This window comes from Aotus nancymaae, unplaced genomic scaffold (genome assembly GCF_030222135.1).
Source record: "Aotus nancymaae isolate 86718 unplaced genomic scaffold, 86718_ANA_hifiasm-v0.15.2.pri h1tg000108l, whole genome shotgun sequence".
Lineage (NCBI taxonomy): Eukaryota > Metazoa > Chordata > Mammalia > Primates > Aotidae > Aotus > Aotus nancymaae.
This window is the reverse complement of record NW_026988523.1, coordinates 16,219,912-16,232,318: the sequence shown is the minus strand read 5'-3', so window position 1 is coordinate 16,232,318 and position 12,407 is coordinate 16,219,912. Positions and strand designations below refer to the sequence as shown.

Here is a 12,407-nt window from a genome sequence, read left to right as displayed (position 1 = left end):
GCGCCCGGCCAGAAACAGCTGCGCGCGCGCCTGTGGGTTCCGCTTCCCCGAGACTCGCCGCGGCCGCACGAGAAGACGCTGAATCTGGGAGGAAAGTTGCATCAGCCCCCGCTTCTGACCAAGGTAGTAAGAACCTGCGCGAACACTCTAGTTTCGTCTCTAGTTTTGCTCTGCTTTTATTCAAATCCGAGCAAATTCTAGCGTGAAAATATTAAAGAGTAGCCCGCGCCTAGAAGCTCTTAATCCTCTTTAAGTCAGTGCTGCCTATAGCTCTCTGAGAAAGTTGGGGGATGTATACGTCCTCTTTGCGTTCAGCAGTGGGGTCCTGGTTTCTGATTCCTTAGAACTGGAAAAGCCTTATTTAGTGCCTTGACAAAAAACTTTGAAGTAGAACCATACTTTCAGGCTGGACCCACGTTTCAGTATTAGAGGAAACACGAGTTGCTGAATGAGTGTTCAGAAAGATAGGATACAAACTGGCACAAGCATGTGATCTGGAAGCCAAGGATGAGGAGTTTCAGGCAGGCAGAGTAGCACATTTTAAGCATTTTTAAATTTACTGTGAGTGAAATGGGAAACTGTTTGAGGCTCCTGTTATGTTTTCATAGGATCACTGACTGATGTGTTGAGGAGGGACTGTAGGGAGCAAGGACACAAACAGGGACTGGTGAGGAGGCTATCGCATTTACCAAGACAAGGATGACTCAAAATCCAAAGTCCCAGGCAGGACAGAACTTCTACTTTCAACCATGATAGGCTAAGACCCTACTGGACCATCCCCAGCAGAAAACAGGTTGAACACAATACAAAAAGCTGAATATACTGGAGGGTGAACAGCAGACTGGTAGGAAGGGCAAGATTGCTTAAAGATGAGGAACTCCACAAGAACATTCCTCTCTCTCTGGCATTTAACTTGGGGCTAAGTGCAGTTCAGAAGTCAGGCTCAGCAGCAGCAGGTGTGTGTGTATAAAACTTATTGGTTATTCTTAACTGGGGAAGCAGAAAAGTGAAGCCAGAATAGTTTGAATTCTGAAGAGGTTAAGAAATCCCAAGGAAGAATCAGAGAGTGGATCACCAAACTCTGTCGATCCACATCTCTGAGAGCTCCTGAACCACCCAAAACAGAATCACAGCAGCTCAGTTAAAAACAAAAAATCTGAACTGAGACCAGAGTTGTCTCCGAAAGGGAGAGAGTTTGCAGTTAAAATCTAGCCAGAAAAATTACCTACTAATACAAAGGAAATAACACTCATCAGAGAATGGTAATAGAATCCACACTCTCCACTTAACACTCATAAAGTCCAGTATACTATCCAAAACTATCTGACATGTGAAATTCGAGAAAATGGATTGCATACTCTAGAGTTTGACCCTGAGATGAATCAGAAGTTGAAACTGACAGATAAGGATTTTAAAGTGACTAGTAAAACAATTCTCAATGAAGTAAAACATGTTTTCAATGAATGAAAATCTCAGGAGACAAACAGAAAATCTCAGCAAAAAAAAAAAAAAAGATTTTTAAAACCAAATGGAAATTCTGAAGATTGAAAATTATAATTTTAAAAATAAAAAAATTCACTGGATGAATTTAACAGCCAGAAAGAAATTACAGAAGAAAAAGTAGGGAATTTGAAATAGAGCAATAGAAATTATTAAAAGTAAACAACAAAGAGAAAAATTATCTTTAAAAAGTGAGTAGATCCACAGAGATTTGATTCAACATGCATGTAAATAACAAGTAGAAAAAAACAAGGGACAGAAAAAAATTGTTGAAGAAAGAGTGGCCAAAATATCCCCAAATTTAATGAAAGACATTTGCCTGTACAAAATGCTAAATATACAACAACTAAAATAAACACAAAGCATTCTACATTGTAATCAAACTATTGAAAATCAAAAAGATAAAGAGAAAAGCTAGAATGCCTCAAAAGAAGCAACATATCACACACAGGGAAAAGAAGGGCATCTATTATTGAATGAGATGTAAAGCCACACATGAGGATTCATATATTTCCCTCAAATATATTACAATTTGAATGAACCTTTGCCTCCACAAAGCAGCTACTAAACCCGAAAGAAGAAAATGGTACGGAAATTAATAGGGCCATTGAAGCATGAAACACTGACACTAATTCAAGTGATTGGAAGTGAATAAATCTCTCTGACTCCTAAAGATCCAAATTAGTTCATATGATGGCATTTTTAGAAGCATTAAGAGTATTTTGTTGCTAATCTGAGTAGGGGAAAAATTTTATAAATCATTAAGGATTTCCACTGGGATTAGGGACTATGTGAACCAGCCTCAAACATCTTCAGGGGAAGAATTTCAGCTTCTGTTCAAGAAAAAAAAATTGGAGATAGGAAAAACTAGAAGGATGAAGAAAGAACCATAAATCAAAAAAGCAACAGATAAATGCCATCCTTTGGCAAATAGGCCATAAATCAAAAAAGCAACAGATAAATGCCATCCTTTGGCAAATAGATTAAATACTGTTGCTTAGAAAAAGCATGATACATTCAGGCATAAATATTACATACTTCTGACTTTTAATGTCCTTGTCTATTTAAAAGAGATGAAGAATGAAAAGGGAGTGTTTCTTAGCTTCCCTGTTAAGCAATGGAAACTTAAGTCTTGGTGATTGGGAATTGCTAAGAGTGAACACAAAGGATTTGGGAACACTTAGACAACCTAGTATTTACAGTGCAGAATCAAATGGCTATTGCAGCAATCTAGAGTGAAATCCCCTAGAGAACAGAGGAGAGTTTCAGTGTCTGGTAGCCTGGAGGATTTCTCCTTTTGTAAATGCTTCAATAGTTCACTCTGTTAGAGAACCAAAGTAGTGAGTAAAAAGGCTAGATAAGAAACAACGAATAAAATCCCCCCGTGTATATTGGATTTAATAAAATTCATTGTAATCTGGCACTTGCTGACCTCATTTCCCAATGATATCCTGAGCCAGACCATTTTATTCCTACAAAAATCTGTAATGTCTAGCCAGAGACATATTAATTCAGTAAGAGTCTCAAGAGGAAATGCGAACATTACATTGTGAGGTGAATCTCTAGTGTGAAAAAAAAAAAAAAGAAGAAAAAGCTTTTTCACAGTATTATATGAGACAGTGATCCCACGCTGAAAAATGTTGTCTAGCATTCTGGATCAGCTTTTCATTCATTGGCTGTAAGGGTGTTCATATATATCTTGTTCCTTTTTTTTTGTACACGACACACACAATTTCCCATTCTCTGTTTCAAGAACAGAGAAAGATTCAAGAAAGAGAATAATTCAATATTGTAAAGATGGCAGTTTCCTCCAAAGTTATTTACAGATTCTAGCAATGCCAATTAAAATCCCAAGAAGGATTTTCTTAGTACCCGATAAGCTGATTCTGAAATGTAGGCATAAAGGACCAAAAATAACCAAGACCCTTTTTATGAACAAAAGGAAGGAAACTCTTATGAAGTTAAAATTCCGAAATATAAAATATCTTATAAAGGTAAGGTTTTAAACAAAATTTAAATTCTTGTAAATATATCTAATTACAAGGATGTGACATTGGCACATGGATAGGTAAAACCAGTGAAACAAAGTAGGCAGCCAGGAAGCAGACCCATACAAATGTGGGCAGAAGTAACACTGCAGATGCAAGAAGGGAAGGAGAGAGTGTGATTTGCTACATGGCGTGGAGGCAAACACTTTTAAATCTCTAGGAGAGAATATAAAAGAGTATTTTATGACCCAAAGATAGTGATTTCTTAAACCAGACACAAAAAGCACAGACTATATGGGAAAATTTTGGCAATTTAACTGTATTTCAGTTAAGAATTTCTGACACAAAGAGAGTGGGGTGAGGGAAAGACATCTGGAACACATAATTGAAAGAAAAGATACCCAGAATCTATAAAGAACTCCTAAAAATCAATTAGGAATCAAAACACTCCTTAGGTTAAAAAAAAAAAGAAAATAAACAGAAAAACAGATTAAAAGGCCAGCAAATGTGACTTGATGTTCAGCCACATTGATTAAGAAAATGCAAGTTGAGGTAAGAAGATACCTTAATACACCTATCAGATTATCAACAAAAGCCAAGAGTTGGCATAAAAGTAGACCAAAGGAAAGATACACAAATCCTATGATCCACCAATTATAATCCCAGGTATATATTCTAGAGCATATTTTTATTTATTTATTATTATTATTTTTGCTCTCCTAAAAAAGGAAGTTGAGAAATAATATTGTTAATAAACACATAATGTGTTTAGGAAGAGACAAAAATCAATATAACAATGTTCAGTTCAAAGAATCACAGTAGCTCAGGGCTTAAGGGGTCCTGGAGTCCTCTACTACAAACATCCACCCACTGTCTTTAACTCCTTGCTCAACATATTAGAGGGCTGATCCATTATGCCCGAACACCAGCAGAAACATGGAATTCACCATTTTCCAAACTCTTAATTTCTAACTCTCATGTTTATGTGATTTGTACATACTGGGTGAGAATCTTTTGGTCTCACTGTTGTTCACTAAATTTAATTTTATTCAATGCCCATTTTACTATTTCATATGGACTCTTTCAAATATTTCTAAGTTTCTTCCCTCAGAATCTTCTCTGAAAATTAAATAACCTTTTTTTTATTATTATTATTTTTTATTTTTAAAGAAAGAGAAAGAAAAAGGGGAAGAGAGAACAGGATTCTTGCTCTATTGCCTGGGCTGGAATGCAATCTAAAAATAGGTATTAAAAACCTCTTTTATGCCGATAATTGTGCTTAACAACAGAGACATGAAGGAATAAGGGAAGAAAATAACAAACAAACAGCCAACCAATATTTCATTTAAGTCTGTGAAATGCTATGCAAATGCTGAAGAATGTTTTACCTCCAATTTTCCAATTATGTGGTCACTTTCAAAATAGGTGTAATGTGATACTGAGAAAAATGTATGTTCTGTGGACCTGGGGTGGGGAATTCTATAAATATTCACTAAGTTTACTTATTCCGGGTCTAAGTTCAAATCATAGATATCCCTATTAATTTTCTATGTCGTTGATCCGTCGAATATTAACAATGTGGTGTCAAAATCTCCCACTATTATGCGGGAGTCCAGGTCTCTTTATAAGTCATTGAGAACTTGTCTTATGTATCTGGGTGCTCCTGTATTGGGTTCATATATATTTATAATCATTAACTCCTATTGTTGCATTGATCCTTTTACCATTATGTAATGTCCTTCTTTGTTTCTTTTAGTCTTTGTTACTATTAAAGTCTATTTTGTGAGAGACGAAAGTTACAACACCTGTTTTTTTCCTTTCTTTTTTTTTTGCTCTCCATTTAATTGGTGAGTCTTCCTCCATCCCTTTGTTTTGAGTCTTTGTATGTCGTTGCTTGTGAAATAGATCTGGATACAGCGTACCAATGGGTTTTGACTTTTTATTCAATTTACCTGTCTGTGTCTTTGATTGGGGCATTTAATCCATTTAAATTTAGAATTAATATTAATATTTGTGAGTTCAATATTGTCATTTAATGCTAGCTGTCTATTTTGCCCATTAGTTGATGTAGATTCTTCATTATAAAGATACTCTTTATGTTTTGGTAAGTTTTTGGGATGACCGATACTGGTTGTTCCCCTCTGTTTGTAGTGCTTCTTTCAGAAGCTCTTGTAAAGCAGGCCTGGTGGTGATGAAATCTCTGAGTGCTTGCTTGTTCGTGAAAAATTTTCTTTTTCCTTCACTTATAAAGCTTAGTTTGGCGGGATATGAGATTCTGGGTTGAAAATTCTTTTCTTTGAGGATATTGAATATTGACCCCCACTCTCTTCTAGTTTGTAGGGTTTCTGGTGCGAGGTCTGCTGTGAGTCTGATAGGCTTCCCTTTATGGGTAACGTGACCTTTCTCTCTAGCTGCCCTTAGAATTTTCTTCTTTATTTCAACCCTAGTGAATCTAGTGATTATGTGTCTTGGAGTTGCTCTACTTGAGAAATATCTTTGTGGTGTTCTCTGGATTAACTGGAGTTGAGTATTGTCCTGCCTTACTAGATTAGGAAAGTTTTCCTGAGTAATATCCTGAAGAATATTTTCCAACTTGGATTCATTCTCTTCATGACATTCAGGTATACCTATCAATCGTAAATTAGGTCTTTTCACATAGTCCCATATTTCTTGGAGACTTTGCTCATTCCTTTTTACTCTTTCTTCTCTAATCTTGTCTTCTCGTTTCATTTCATTGAGTTCGTCTTCGACCTCTGATATCCTTTCTTCTGCTTGATCAATTCGACTGTTAAAACCTGTGCATACTTCACGGAGTTCTCATATTGTATTCTTCAGTTCCATTAATTCACTTATATTCCTCTCTAAGTTGTCATTTCTCGTTAGAATTTCGTCAAACCTTTTTTCAAGGTTCTTAGTTTCTTTACATTGGGATAGAACATGTTCTTTTAAGTCACTAAAGTTCCTTATTATCCACTTTCTGAAGCCTAAGTTTGTTAATGGAACGCACTCGCTCTCCATCAGGCCTTGTTCTCTTGTTGATGAGCAACTGTGATCCCCTGTAGAAGGAGAGGCATTCTGATCTTGGGTATTCTCAGCCTTTTTACGCTGGTTTCTTCCCATCATTGTAAGTTCATCCACCTGTCGTCTTTGTAATTGCCTACTTTCAAATTAGGTCTCTGAGTGGAGGTCCAACTTGTTGATTCCCAGCGCCGAAATCTGAGCAACCCACTGTGCTGGCCAAAACAGTGGCATCAAGATTCATGGTGCTTTTCTGCCTGGGAATCTCCGGTCTGGCTTCCCTCTTGAGTCCCTTCTTCAATCAGGTAAATGGGCAACTCTGCCTTCCCAGAGCTCCAAACATCAATCAGTCCCATTTACTCTGCACCAAGAACTGCCGCACTGGGGCGCCAGCAAAACCACGACACCGGCCACAAGAGTCGCCCTGGCGACCCGTGGGGCTCCTCTGCTGGGAATCTTCCAGTCTGTGGGTAACAAAAATTCATCTGAAAGTGTGGCATCCTCTCGTTCTGTGTGTTTTCTCTGGGAGCTACAATCTCGAGCTGCTAGTGATCAGCCATCTTGGATCTCTCTCTAGAGCAATATTTTTAAATGAAGTGCCTGGACCTGTTAGTGGTTGTGAAATAAATTGAGTGGGTTGAGTACAGTTTTTAAGAAGGAATTATGTAAAACATACATAAAGTTTCAATCAACAACTTGAATGAATCTCATAAAAATCTAATGTAAGTCAAAATGTTAGTTATAGAAGAGTATATAAGACATTTAATTTATATAAAATTCAAATACAGCAGTTTTATTCATAATAACCCAGAAGTAGAAACAACCCAAATGTCTGTCCCTCAGCTGATGAATATATAAAATGGTATGTCCATACAGTGGAATATTATTTAGCATTAAAAAGGAATAAATAACTCATACTACAACATGAATAAACCCTGAAAACATAGTAAGTGAAAGAAGCCAATCACAAGGGATCACATGTTGTAGAATTCCATTTATGTGTAATGTCTAAAGTAGGTAAATCTATAGAGACAAATTAGTGAGAGAGTAGGGTGAGCTGGGAGATATGAGGATTGATCACTAATGAGTATAGATTTCTTTTTGTGGTGATAAAAATGTACTAAAGTTGATTGTGATCATGTTGTGTAACTATTAAAAACCTATGCATTGTATAATTTAAATAGGTGAATTGTGTGGTATTTCAAATGCAGGCAAAACTAGCACACATTTAGGAGATGTACTAGAGTTCTCCAGAGAATGGAACCAGAGAGAGAGAGAGAGGGAGAGAGACTGAGAGAGAGAGAGAGAGAGAGAGAGAGAGAGAGAGAGAAAGAGGACTTTAAGGAATTGGCTCATGTAATTGTGGGGGGCTTGAAAGCCTGAAATACATGCTACATGCAGGGCAGGTTGGCAGGCTGGAGACCCAGGAAAGAGCTTATGTTGCAGTCTTGAGTCTAAATGCAATCTGTAGTCAGAATTCCTTTCTTTGTGGAGAATCCCATTCTTTTCTCTTACGGCCTTCAACAGATTGGATGGCAACCCACATTATAAAGAGTAATCTGCTTTACTCAAAGTCTACGGATTTAAATGTTAATCACATTTGAAAAATATCTCACAGCAATATCTAGACTGGTTTGACCAAGCAACTGGGCATCCTAGCCTAGAGAAGTTGACCCATAAAATTAAGCTCACAGGAGGTAAATGTTCTAAACAAAAGGAAGAGACTGATTAATGCAAAATTCAGTGTAGTACTTATCTCTGGAAAATAGAGATTGTGACAGGAAGAGACCCACACAGGGCTTCAAAGTTAATGTTTCTCAAGGTGGGTGCTGGGTATATGGATATTCATTTTATTAGTAGCATTTAAATTAATGTATTAGTTTATGGATTATATCTGTTAGTTTATAATTTATTTAATGTTTCATTAAGTATTTTATTAAAATTTTTCTAATATCTAGAGTACAAAGGGATAGTAAGTTAGTCAATTTCTATAAATAAACAGTTGCATATATGCAACCTTAAATAATGCCTAGCTTTGTAAATATGAAAAGAATCAAAAGCAATCCATGGTCCAAAAAATATCCCATCTCTATCTCTAGATATTTAGTCAGCATCTGCTATCAATGTGGGTATTGAGTCTCACTGAAAAGGACTGAGTACAAACCCACATTGAAAATGTGCAAATTAAAAATGCTGTATTAAAACTACCCCTAAATGTTAATCGTGGTTGTGGTGGTACAGTGGATTGTGAGAGTTTTTTCCTCCTTTTTTTCCCCTCATTTTCAACATTTTTTAAAGTCTATAGTAAAATAGACTTTAATAAATCATTTAATTTTAGAGCCTTTGGCCTAGAAGGACTAATCCAGCACTCCGCATTCATGTTAAAATATCTCTTAACAGCATATTTACTTTGCTTTAAATGTCCCTCCCTCCTTTCTTCTATTCCTCTCTCCTTCTCCCTCTCTCTGTCCTTTCTTCCTTCTTTCTCTTCGTTTCCTTTCCTTCCTTCCTTTCTTCTTCTCCTCCCCAACTAAAACATTCAGTACAACATTAAAAAGATGTAATGAGATCTGACATTCTTGTCTTGTTTCTAATCACAGGAGGAACACTCAGTCTTTCACCATTAAGGATGATGTTAGCTGTAGGGTTTTTGTAGATGCCATTTATTACGTTGAGGAAGTTCCCTTCTATTCCTATATACTGAGAATTTTTATGAGGAATGCATGTTGGATTTGTAAAATGCTTTCTCTGCATTTCCTGAGATGATCATGTGCTTTTTCAAGTTTGTTAACAAATTGCATGGATTGATTTTTTTCTCATCTTCTTACTGTGTGGTAAAATACATAAACATAAAATTTACTATTTTAAGTAATATTAAATACATTCATAATGTTGTGGAACTGTTACCCATATCCATCTCCGTTACTCTTTAATCTGTTTTTTTTTTTTTTTTTGAGAAGGAATCTCTCTCTACTCTCTATCACCCAGGCTGGAGTTCAGTGGCACAATCTCGTATCACTGCAACCTTCACCTCCCTGGTTCAAGCAATTCTCCTACCTTAACCTCCCGAGTAGCTGGGATTACAGGCATAAGTCACCACGCCCAGCTAATTTTTTTGTATTTTTAATAGTGATGGGGTTGCACCATGTTGGCTAGCCTGGTCTTGAACTCTTGACCTCAGGCAATCCACCCGCTTCAGCCTCCCAAAGTGCTGTGATTACAGGCATGAGCCACCGCGCCCGCCGACTCTTTTGTCTTTAAAACTGAAACCTATACCCATTAAACAATAACTCCTCATTTCTCCTACCTGCATCCCCTTGGCAACCACCATTCTATTTAATCTCTGTAATTTTGACTAAATGCTTTATATAAATTGAATCATACAATATTTGTCTTTAATGATTGGCTTATTTCACTTAGCATAATGCCCTCAAAGTTAACATGTTGTAGCATATGTCAGAATTTCCTCTCTCCTTGAGGCTGAATACTATTACTCTATATGTGTATATCACATTTTGCTTTTCTATTCACTAGTCCGCAGGCCTCTGGTTTGCTTCCATATTTTAGCTATTGTGAATAACACCGCGGTGAACATGAGCACACAAATATCTCTTTGAGAACTTGCTTTCAATTTGTTTGGGTATATAGCCAGAAGTAGAAGTGTTAGGTTATATGGTAATTCTATTTTTAATTTCTTGAAGAACTGTCATACTGTTTTCCACAGTAGCTGTACCATTTTGCACTCCCACCAACAGTGCACAATGTTCCAATTTCTCTACACCTTTGCCAACATTTTTTATTTTCTGTTTTTCTAGTAGCCATCCTAATGAGTGTGAAGTGACAAATCTTATAGTTTTGAATTGCATTTCCTAATGATTAGTGATGTTGAGAAACTTTTCATGTGCTTATGGTCATTTGTATATCTTCTTTGGAGCAATGTTTATTCAAAGTCCTTTGCCCATTTTAAAGAAATGATTATATACAAAATTATATAAAATCATATAATTTTCTAGCTTTCTCTGTTTCTACTTCCCATCCTCTCAGCCGTGCTCTGTTCATTGTATCTCTCAAGTATGTCATGCTGTTTCATTCCTTGCTCCTGCAGTTCCACCTACCTGGAATTCCCATCTGTTTCCCCTTCTGTCTTTCTTTTCTTAGTCTATGCTACTCATTTTTCTTTCTTTATATTTTGAATCAAATTATTTTTTTTTTCAACTTTAAGTTCAGCAGTACATGTGCAGGTTTGTTACATAGGTAAACTTGTTTCATGGGGGTTTTTGATACAAATTATTTCATCACCCAGGTATTTAACCTAGTACCCTTTACTTACGTTTCCTAGACCTCTCCCTCCTCCCGCCTTCCACCCTCCAGTAGGCCCCAGTGTGTGTTGTTCCCCTCTATGTGTCCATGTGTTCTCATCATTTAGCTCGCACTTGTAAGTGAGAACATGTGGTATTTGGTTTTCTGTTCCTGCATTAGTTTGCTAAGCATAATGGCCTTCAGCTCCATCCATGTCCCTGTAAAAGATGTGATCTCATTCTTTTTTAATGGCTGCGTAGTATCCTGTGATATATGTGCACCACATTTGCTTTACCCAGTCTATCACTGATAGGCATTTAGGTTGATTCCATGTCTTTCTTATTGTGAATAGTGCTTCAATGAACATATGCATGCATATGTCTTTATGATAGACTGATTTATATTCCTTTGGGTATATAACTAGTAATGGGATTGCTGGATTGAATGGTATTTCTGTTTTTAGAACTTTGAGGAATTGCCACACTGTCTTCCACAATGGTTCAACTAATTTACACTCCCACCAACAGTGTATATGTGGTTTTTTTTCCTCCACAACCTTGCTAACATGTAATTTTTTCCTTTAGTAGCCATTCTGACTGGTGTGAGATGGTATCTCATTGTGGTTATCCTATAATGCTCAATCTATTACAGCTGCCCCAGAGGCATTTATTTCCTCCTCTTCTTGCCTGTGGTTTTTACTTGAACTTCTCTAATAATCAGTGATGTTGAGCTTTCCTTTGTATGATTCTTGTCCACATCTATACCTTCTTTTGAAAAGTGTCTGTTCATGTCCTTTTCTCACTTTTTAATGGAGTTGTTTGTTTTTGTTTTTTTTTTTCTTCCTGTAAATTTGCTTAAGTTCCTTTTAGATGCTGGATATTAGACCCTTGTCAGATGCATAGTTTGCAAAATTTTTCTCCCATTCTGTAAGTTGTCTGTTTAATCTATTGATAGTTTCTTTTGCTATGCAGAAGCTCAGTTAATTAGATCACATTTGTCAATTTTTGCTTTTGTTGCAATTGTTTTTCACATCTTCTTCATGAAATCTTTGCTAGTGTCCATGTCCTGAATGGTGTTGCCTAGGTTGTCTTCCAGGGTTTTTATAGTTTTGGGTTTTACATTTACGTTTATAAACCATCTTAAGTTAATCTTTGTATATGGTATAAGGAAGGGGTCCAGTTTCAAGCTTCTGTATATGGTTAGCTGGTTATCCCAGCACCGTTTATTGAATAGAGAATCCTTTCTCCATTGCTTGTTATTGTCAGATTATCAAAGATCAGATAGTTGTAAGTGTGCAGTCTTATTTCTGGGTTCTCTGTTCTGTTCCATTGGTCTGTGTGTTTTTGTACTAGTACTGTGCTGTTTGGGTTACTGTAGCCCTGTAGTATAGTTTGAAGTTGGTTAGCATGATGCCTCCAGCTTTGTTCTTTTTTCTTAGGATTGCCTTGGCTATTTAGGCTCTTTTTGGTTCCATATGAATTTTAAAGTAGTTTTTTTCCTACTTCTATGAAGAATCTCAATGGCATTTTAGGAATAGCATTGAATCTCTAAATTGCTTTGGGTAGTATGGCCATTTTAAAAATATTAATTCTTCCTATCCAT

General features: G+C 36.6%; 1 protein-coding gene across 1 annotated transcript in view; it reads left to right on the top strand.

Moving 5' to 3' along the window:
* Positions 1-45: 45 nt before the first annotated feature.
* COLGALT2 (collagen beta(1-O)galactosyltransferase 2) overlaps positions 46-12,407 on the top strand; it is a 126,106-nt gene continuing 113,744 nt past the window's right edge. Inside the window, exon 1 of the mRNA XM_021668029.2 lies at positions 46-123. The gene's annotated coding sequence lies outside the window, so the exon portion shown is untranslated. The remainder of the gene's footprint in view (positions 124-12,407) is intronic.